The sequence below is a fragment of the Eurosta solidaginis genome, chromosome 1 (assembly GCF_040869045.1).
Source record: "Eurosta solidaginis isolate ZX-2024a chromosome 1, ASM4086904v1, whole genome shotgun sequence".
Taxonomy (NCBI): Eukaryota; Metazoa; Arthropoda; class Insecta; order Diptera; family Tephritidae; genus Eurosta; species Eurosta solidaginis.
This window is the reverse complement of record NC_090319.1, coordinates 388,729,442-388,737,919: the sequence shown is the minus strand read 5'-3', so window position 1 is coordinate 388,737,919 and position 8,478 is coordinate 388,729,442. Positions and strand designations below refer to the sequence as shown.

General features: G+C 35.0%; 1 long non-coding RNA gene across 1 annotated transcript in view; it reads right to left on the bottom strand.

The window, feature by feature from the left end:
- LOC137238451 (uncharacterized) overlaps positions 1-7,916 on the bottom strand; it is a 98,595-nt gene extending 90,679 nt beyond the window's left edge. Inside the window, exon 1 of the long non-coding RNA XR_010949186.1 lies at positions 7,373-7,916. This is a non-coding gene — a long non-coding RNA (uncharacterized lncRNA). The remainder of the gene's footprint in view (positions 1-7,372) is intronic.
- Between the last annotated feature and the right edge of the window lie 562 nt (positions 7,917-8,478).

Sequence of the window (8,478 nt, the reverse complement as noted above, 5' to 3'; positions counted from 1 at the left end):
TTTTTTTAATTATTTGTTCAACGCCCTAGATTGATGAGGAGTGTGATGACTAGTACCTAGGACCTGCCTAATTATGTTCTAGCTTTTAGTATTATTATTACTTCATGTAAGTATTGTTTTCAATAAAACCGCTTAAATTAAAAATTTTGTTTTATTATTTTATTTTCAAGTTTTTAGTCTTTATTTAATTGCCTATTATTTCTAGTTCTATTAAGTCATTTAGTGACTCATTATTACATGGACTCTTTCCTGACAATTTGTCACAATCTAAGTCCTCAACACATAATCCTTCCAAAGACTTTAATCGACTCTGCGCTACGTATGCTTGTCCTTCCTTGAACTGCAAAATATTTTGATGTCACTTCTGCCGGGCTATATGTAATATTTGTTCCAAATATGAGCCAACTCGGATACCATAGGTCGCTTTCTATTCATTTATGTATTATGTGTTCCAAATATGAAAAAAACGGATTTTTTTCTTATTATTGCATTGTCATCGGGTTCTGAACTATATTACAGGTTCCAAGCTTGTAGCTTATCGGGAAGTTACTTAAATTTCCATTACAAAATTTGTCCCAACCACCCTGTAAAATCAAGCTAAATAAAATCGTTTAAAAAAGGTCTTCGCCGTGTCCGACACATGTTCATGAAAAAAGTGAGTGTGAAAAGCTTGACCTACTAGCCACCAAAATAGCGCCCGAATTGAATAACAAATTCGGCGAAATACGGAAGGTTTCAATTCTGGGGTGAATTTCCACAGAAAACGGTGACCAGGCAACCAAGCTATTGAGTGCGGCCTTACACCTAGTAAATCTACTACGGAACAGATTTTCGCTATGCCACAAATTGGATAATACACTGAAAAGAAATGGCACGACACCACGTCGTCGATTTTAAAGCGTTCGATACGTACAAGATTTGCTGCTGAACTGGGTTTCAATATAAAACTTATACGGCTGTGCAAAATGACGTTGAGCAGATCACCTGCTCGAAACTAAATGAAGTTTGAGGTAAGGTGGGAAATAATATTTGCATAAAGAAGAATATTAGAAATAAAGGGGAGTTTTAATTAAGCTTTTCCATCCTTGCTGGCACCCAGGGAACTTCCCCAATATTCTATGCAAAAATTATATTCGCAGTTTCCAATTAAAATCAGCATTACTTTATACTACCATTCTGTTGCCAGTCAAAAGCCGCTAACATATCGCTGTATAGGTCATGAAAGAATTGTCCAAGAAAAGTGAAAATAAAAAATATTGTTTCATTCTAGCCACCACATTTTTAATCATCATTCAAAGCAAGATTGGTAAGAAAATGATCCATGTTCCAAAAAAAATTCTTTAATTAAATCGTAAAAAGTAAGAACTTAATTTAAAAAAATTGTCCTAAGCCACGAATTCTTTCAATCCTGTTAACCGTATTGGCAGGAAAAATGAAAAAGCAGCACGCCACAAATCGGAGAGAATCTCCAAGTTATTGTTTTATTTTTATTATTATTTACTTTATTATTATTATGCATTGGTTTTAATAGTTGTTTAAAAAAATTTATTATTCAGGAGAGAAAAAATAATATTAAAAAATTACTTTGGGGGTTATTAATTGTTTATCGCTAGCGGGATCGAATCGACTACTTATTTAGTTAAATTTCTCTCTACATAGACACATTGGAAAAGTTCATTGGAATGAAAACAATCTCAACAGATACATTTGGTTCTAGCTTACGCCGTAGAGATTGTTCTTCCCGTAAATTCGATTGCCCTTTGAAAAATGGTAAATTTTCTCCTCTTTATCTTTCCATGTTCTATTTTTCTTTGGAAATGCTTTTCTCGTCCCATTTACTGTATCTTTCGCAACATCGCACACTTCCGCCCTCACTTAATTGAAGCTTCAAATACTTGCGGTGATATAGTGAACTTCATTTTTCCTAAATGGGGCGTGGCATTGCTCATATTTTCAAAATTCTATAGAGATTGGTATATATATACAGGGTAATCCGAAACTTCGTTTAAATACTTCTTCTGAGTATTCCTCAGACCAAGGAGAATCAAAAATTTGAGAGACTTTTTTTGTGTATCACAAAACTTTTTCTTTTGGTGTTCAAACACGGTTGCCACAGCCTGTTTTTATTTGGGACCAAAATTCGTTTAAAAAAAGTACCAAATTTAAAAAAAGGACCAAAATTTGTTTTCATTTATTGGTATACAAACAATGTAATAATGAACAACTTAAAAGGTAAAAAACAACACGGCGTTACAAGCAAACAAAAAGTGATTCAATTAAAATTGATGATAATTGTTGATGATGATAACTAAATATATTTTATCACATATAGGCATATTTTTCAGTCTTATACACATATGTATGTATGTGTATATATTAAAAACCTTAAAGCATATATGTTTCTAATATATTCTGGGCTACATCGAAAAAAAGTATAATAAAAATAGTTTTATATGACTCATCGTATAACTTCTCTGGGAACAGCCTATGTCTTTCACCGACCAAACGTAATGAGGACCTGGGTATTGCGTACAAAGTTTTTTCGGCTAACATTTTGTGGTTGATTGAAATAAACTCCAATTTATTACGTAATTTGGTTTTAATAAGGGACAATCACAAAAATGTTCGCTCTGCGACCGCCGAACTATGTGGCAGACTCAATAATCATATGCAAAACCAAGCAATTCTTCAAAACACTTTTCATTCATACCATTTCTATAAAAGCTAACTTTTTCCCAAAAAGATAAAACGTCTATATCAGGCTTAAAATCACAATTTAACAGTCTTCAAAGCTTCTGTTGTGTAACAATGGTATCTTGATCGCACTTTATCAAGTACGAAAAGTTATTTATTAATGGTATTATGGAAATTTCGGTTTCTGCTAATAACTTGTCGGGAGTAATTGTACATTGTACAGAGTTCAATATAAAAATCTAAAATATTTTGTTTTACCAAAAGTCGTTTTATATCTGTAAAGTTATCGCTGTCAAGAAATGCTTCAGCTTTACTTCCTACCAAAATATTTTTTAATTCAAGCTAGCAAGTTGTATCACTTAAATCAAAATTTTTTAAGCATGCAATATTTTTTATGCATGAAGTTGGTCAAAATAAGCTTGAAGTGTACTTCAATTTGATGGTATAGCAATGGCAGATGAGTCTTTTCTGATTGGGACTCTTTATTTAAGGTATTTATAATATAAAGAATATAGGCGAGAAACAGCATATACGCTTTTCTTTCAGGATCTGACATTAAATTTGCTAATTGTTTTGCACAAACGCCACTTACTTCGAGACACGAAGATAAAAAATAAAGACGCATTCGAACTATCACACTCTCCAGGGCGAGCTAACGAGTAAAAGAAATACCAAGTATTTTGTGTGGCTTAACACCACAATATTCCTGAAATTCTTTAAACTCACTAATTCGCTTTGGGCGTGTGAAAAAAATGTGTATATATTCCTACACAAACTCTCGATTCCTGCCGGTAGTTGCTTGTACGCATAGCTTGAACATAAATGTAGTGAGTGACAGATGCACTTAATATAAAACAAATTAATTTAGTTTTAAGTCCATTCAGTATATTTTTATGAAAGTAAAAAACATTCAAATCAAAGTATCAAAATCGTGACGGCTCGCCCAAAAAGGACTAAAATTGAAAAAAAGGACCAGCGGACCAAACGGGGTTGGAGCGGACCAAATTTGGTCCAAATGGACCCAAAGTGGCAACCGTGTGTTCAAAGCTCTCATGCCAGCCGATTATCACTCAGCATATCTCGGTCGCTCGTGAGCGCATTTTTCATCGCAGAAAGTCTTATTCCTAATGCATGATCCACATACCGTCCTGTTTTTGTATTAATCAAGTGTTTACCAACATTTTCAATTTATAATAAGTGGCTGTGTCTACCATCCAATTTTGCTCATTTTCAGTAGCAGTGTGATTTAGGTGCCAAACTTTATTCTCACGATCCGACTTGCGTAACAAACGCATCCGCAAAAGTTTCGCTTTGATTGAAATTGAAAATGCAAATTTACACCTCCCTAATGTACGCCATCACCGAAATTTAGAAAACTTAAAAAAAAAATTCACATGCTTTTGTATAAAAAGGTATAATTCACTATAATTACATATATGACATTCGCATTTATGTGCATTTGTTTAAGAATTCTTGAACTTCACTTTGAACTTTATTGTTGCTGTTTTTTTAATGCACAGATATTATTCTTGGTTTCGCCATTGTAACCATCGCATTTAAACGCGCCTTCAACAAAATATGACAACAGGAGCGCCGGACTTATGCAACACCAACAACTCACAGCTTGACAAAAAATACAAGGCAGGAGAAGACGGGGCGGGGGGCTATTAGCAAGCAAGTGGGAAGAAGAAGCACATCAATAAATACAATTTTGCTCCTGTGCTAGGTTAGTGTAAAACGAAAAAGCACATCGGTTAGAAACATGTCGTAAACTTACTGCCGGACTGGATGTTGCCAGAGCTGAAGACAGAGTGCACCAAACCAAACTCACCTAATATATCGAATGTGTAATTACATATGTATTTATGTGTTTTATATAAAAATTGCACATGTATATGTATGTGTGTGTGTACACTTTTCTTTTTTCATTCTGCACATAAACAACGGGCGCGACAACGACGATGGAGTCCACTGTGTCAACAAAAAACATGCACCGAGACGATACCGAACCGTATTCGGACGCTCCGTCTAGCTCTATAATACTTACATCAAAAGTCGTTAAAAAATTATGCCGGGAACCCACTGGCGCTACCGTGTGAGTGAACAAATGAGCAAATAATCAACAAAAGAACTCGAGAGCTCTAAGTTAGCGCATAAGTTTATTGGGAGCGGGCGAGTGAGCTGCATCAACGTTGCTCGAGCGTTGAACGAGTTGTAAAATGAGTAATTGAGCATATTTTACAAGACAAATTTACTAGACCACAACGTTGCCAATGCTTAATGTGAAGTACATCAAAACCGATGGTTTGAATGGTTAATGCCAGAGCTTCACAGGAATCGAGAAAAACAGAAAAATGTAGAGAAGTACAAAAGCTTTGGTAAAGAAACTCCTCTTGTAAAAAACAGCGACGCTAACTGGAGATGACTGTCTCGACCAGAATTGTTGTTGAGCAATAGCTAGAATATCGCTTTGTTGTAAAATTTTGAATGATGTTGTTGTCATGTAATGGTATTGGTGCAAATTGTGTGTTTTTTTTTGCAAAACGTACACCAATCACTGTGTCCGCTATTATATGCATAAAGGTGTATGTATGCGTGTCTGTATTTCGCTCTCCCCTCTAGCGCATGTTACTATGCATCAATAGGAATTTTAAATGCAACAACAAAAACCGTCAAAAAATTCTAGAGAACCACCAGATATTCTTTTACTCAAACGTCTTTTTGAAATATAGTCTAGGAGTGTAAATAGCTTAGTGTAGAAGGCAAGTAGGAACATGCGAAACAAATATTATTTTTTGGTAAGCTCGGCTATTCCCGAAACTCATTTAGAAGGAACAGATAAAACGTGTTGAATTTACAGATAATGTGGATATTACAACAGAAACTCGAAAAAGTTAACTAAAATCTCTCAAGGGTGTTTTCTTATCGGAAATACTTACTTTTTCTAGTGGTTCTTTTATTTGAAAGAAAAAAATACATAAACCAATATAATTTTTCGGGTCTCGCATACTATATTGTGTATTCAATAATTTCGTTTGGTTTTTTTTTTTTTAATTTTCGAGCGATAAATATAAAATAATGCAAAATCCGAAATGATTTGTTCCTTTTTATTCAAAATCATTTTTAAATTCCACATATTTATACTTAGGCTTTTGAATTACTATGATTTTTTAACTTATCCCGTGGATATATGGGCCGAGATTTTCTTCCAATTTAGTTTTGTTCCTTTTAATTTTCCCTACGAATTGGCGGAACGGGAACTACGTGTACTACGTACCAGGAGCAACTTCTGATGTTGCTTTGCACGAAACTACAATCCAGGGCCTTTGGTGTGGTAGAAAGGGGATGCTTTCATCACACCGTCTATTGTTATAGAAAATACTTGGCTTGCGAAACTTCGTCGCCGATTGCATAAAAAGTAAGAAAAGTGATCAGCAGCCCTCTTTCCCGCCTCCGACGGTACAGGTTTGTGACCATGCTGACAGCATTTGCTGAACCATTTTGGGATTAGTTCATGGTACCTTGGTACCTTCGTACATTGGAATATTTTTGGCACTGTTTCGAAAAAATTTCTGGACTATCTCCACTTAGTCACCTCCAGTAAGTCACCTTATCTTTATTTAAAGATTCTGACGATTTATTTCAGCAACTAAATTTGCTTTTTAACTCTAATAGAGGAACCAAATGGTTCTCTTCTTCAATATTATTAAAAAAAAAACGCAATTTAAGTTTGTTTTTAGCTGAAAATTAAGCAAAAATTTTCCAATGATTATACATATTTTTATGGAAACGAATTATCGGGACTATGGTATACTTGGAAAATTTTACACTGTAATTTGGTAAACTAACCGAGTTGTAAAACTACAAGTATCCCCAAGTATTTTCCGGGAGAACGAGATTATTTCATAACATATGTCCTGGTTTTTGATTTGACATTTCAATTTGGTCCTCGATTAAACTGGGACACATCCAGTGTATTTGATGACCTTATTGTCCGCCCAGTTAAAGCTAACCTTACATAAGCCTAGAGTGAAAATTAACATATATATTGAGGAGTTCATACTTCATGAATATATTATATATGTAGGTAGCAAACAACAAGTTGTTCTGTAGCTCCATCAAGAAAAACAAACTTTAACCAAACACCCTAATACACATTTTACCAATTTAAAACGAGTACAAAAGTTGTGGGAATTAATGAGTATTATATTAAATATGGAAAGAGAAACTTATTGAGAACAGTTCTGAGTAGGAAAAGGTTAAATGTAGATGCTTGTGAGGATTGTCTGCTTGTAATGACGTTCCTATTTGGCGCTTGACGTCGACGCCGTAGATTTTAAAAATGTGTCGTGCAAAAACTAACACTTGTAAAAAAATCGTTACGTCTGTGCACATGTGACACTCATTAAGGCATAATAGCAGACAAGAGAGTCGCAGTGAGCATTTCTTGACAAAGCTGTAACCAACTGATTGATATTGGCAGCAAAGCTGTTGAATTCCAACAAGAAATAAAAAAAATTAGCGCGCCAATTCAACGTTATTTCATTTACAAGTGATTTAGACTCAAAATCTCATTTAAAAAGCGGTTACAACAATGCCACTCAATACCCCTAACACACACATACTCAAAATATAAACTAAAAGCACTCAGAATATTTTTCGTATTAAGTAAACTCACCACACTTAGCGCGTGTACTCATACCCAGAACTGTTTGCTGGCATGTACATATGTATGTATGTGTTGTATTTTGCACCTGTGTGTTGGTAAATGAATTTTTATAAAAATTGCAAGAGTGCACTCATGCACACACACACACACACACGCGTTTTGTCACTCGCTTAGTAGCATTGGTGAGTTGCACTCACTTCTTTGCGTTTTGCATTTTGAATGCACTTTTTTATTACAACACTTTTGCACTTTCGTACTTCGTCTTATAAGCCGGCAAATTGGCAGCGTTTGTTGCTGTTACGACGTTGGTTGCATTGCACAGAGCGAGCATTTTTTTTTTCTTCAGCAATTGAATGCAATCTAGTATTAAAAATACAAAAGGAAATCGCACTGAAATCAGGCAGTCACTAAAAAAGTGCTTTTGTTGAAAAAATATTTGGCTTGGAAAAGCATATTTACTATTTTTAAATTTGTTTCATACCGTACAACAACACTTTATATGATAAAAGTTCTTATTAAATAGCGTACACGCTTGGCATGCAACTAACGTCGACCGCAGACGATAAACAGACTGAAAAATGCATCTGAAAACAAGCTTAGCGCGCCGACTGGCAGTGTCAAGCTCGCTCGTTTAGTAAGCTCGCCCTGCCCACCACCACCACAATGTGCATATCACCGGAGACCGTCAAGCGTCAACCTTCAGTGCTGCATGCAATTTATTTTTTCTGTCTCAATCTGTTTTTGGGGCTCCGTTTTCGGTGCTTTCGGTTTGGGATGTTGTTTTGTCGTTGTCGTTGTGTGGCCTCGCTCAATTTTGTTCTCACTTTTCGCTGCAGCGGAGCTTTTTTTATTATTTTTGCATTACAAGCGCATATCATAATTTTTCTTTTTATTTTTGTTCTCATTATAATGCAATTCTCGCTTGTGTTTTCGTTTATGTTATTTTATTAAATATGTTCCCTTCATGCAAATTAAGTCTAGTGGCTTCAATAAAAATGACACCAACAGTGTGTTTTATTTGTTCTGCTGGAGAATGCAATTTAAGGGTGGTTAATGCTCACTCTAATTTTTTTATGCGTGCTTAAGTGCCTTGATTAATTGCACATGATATTGAA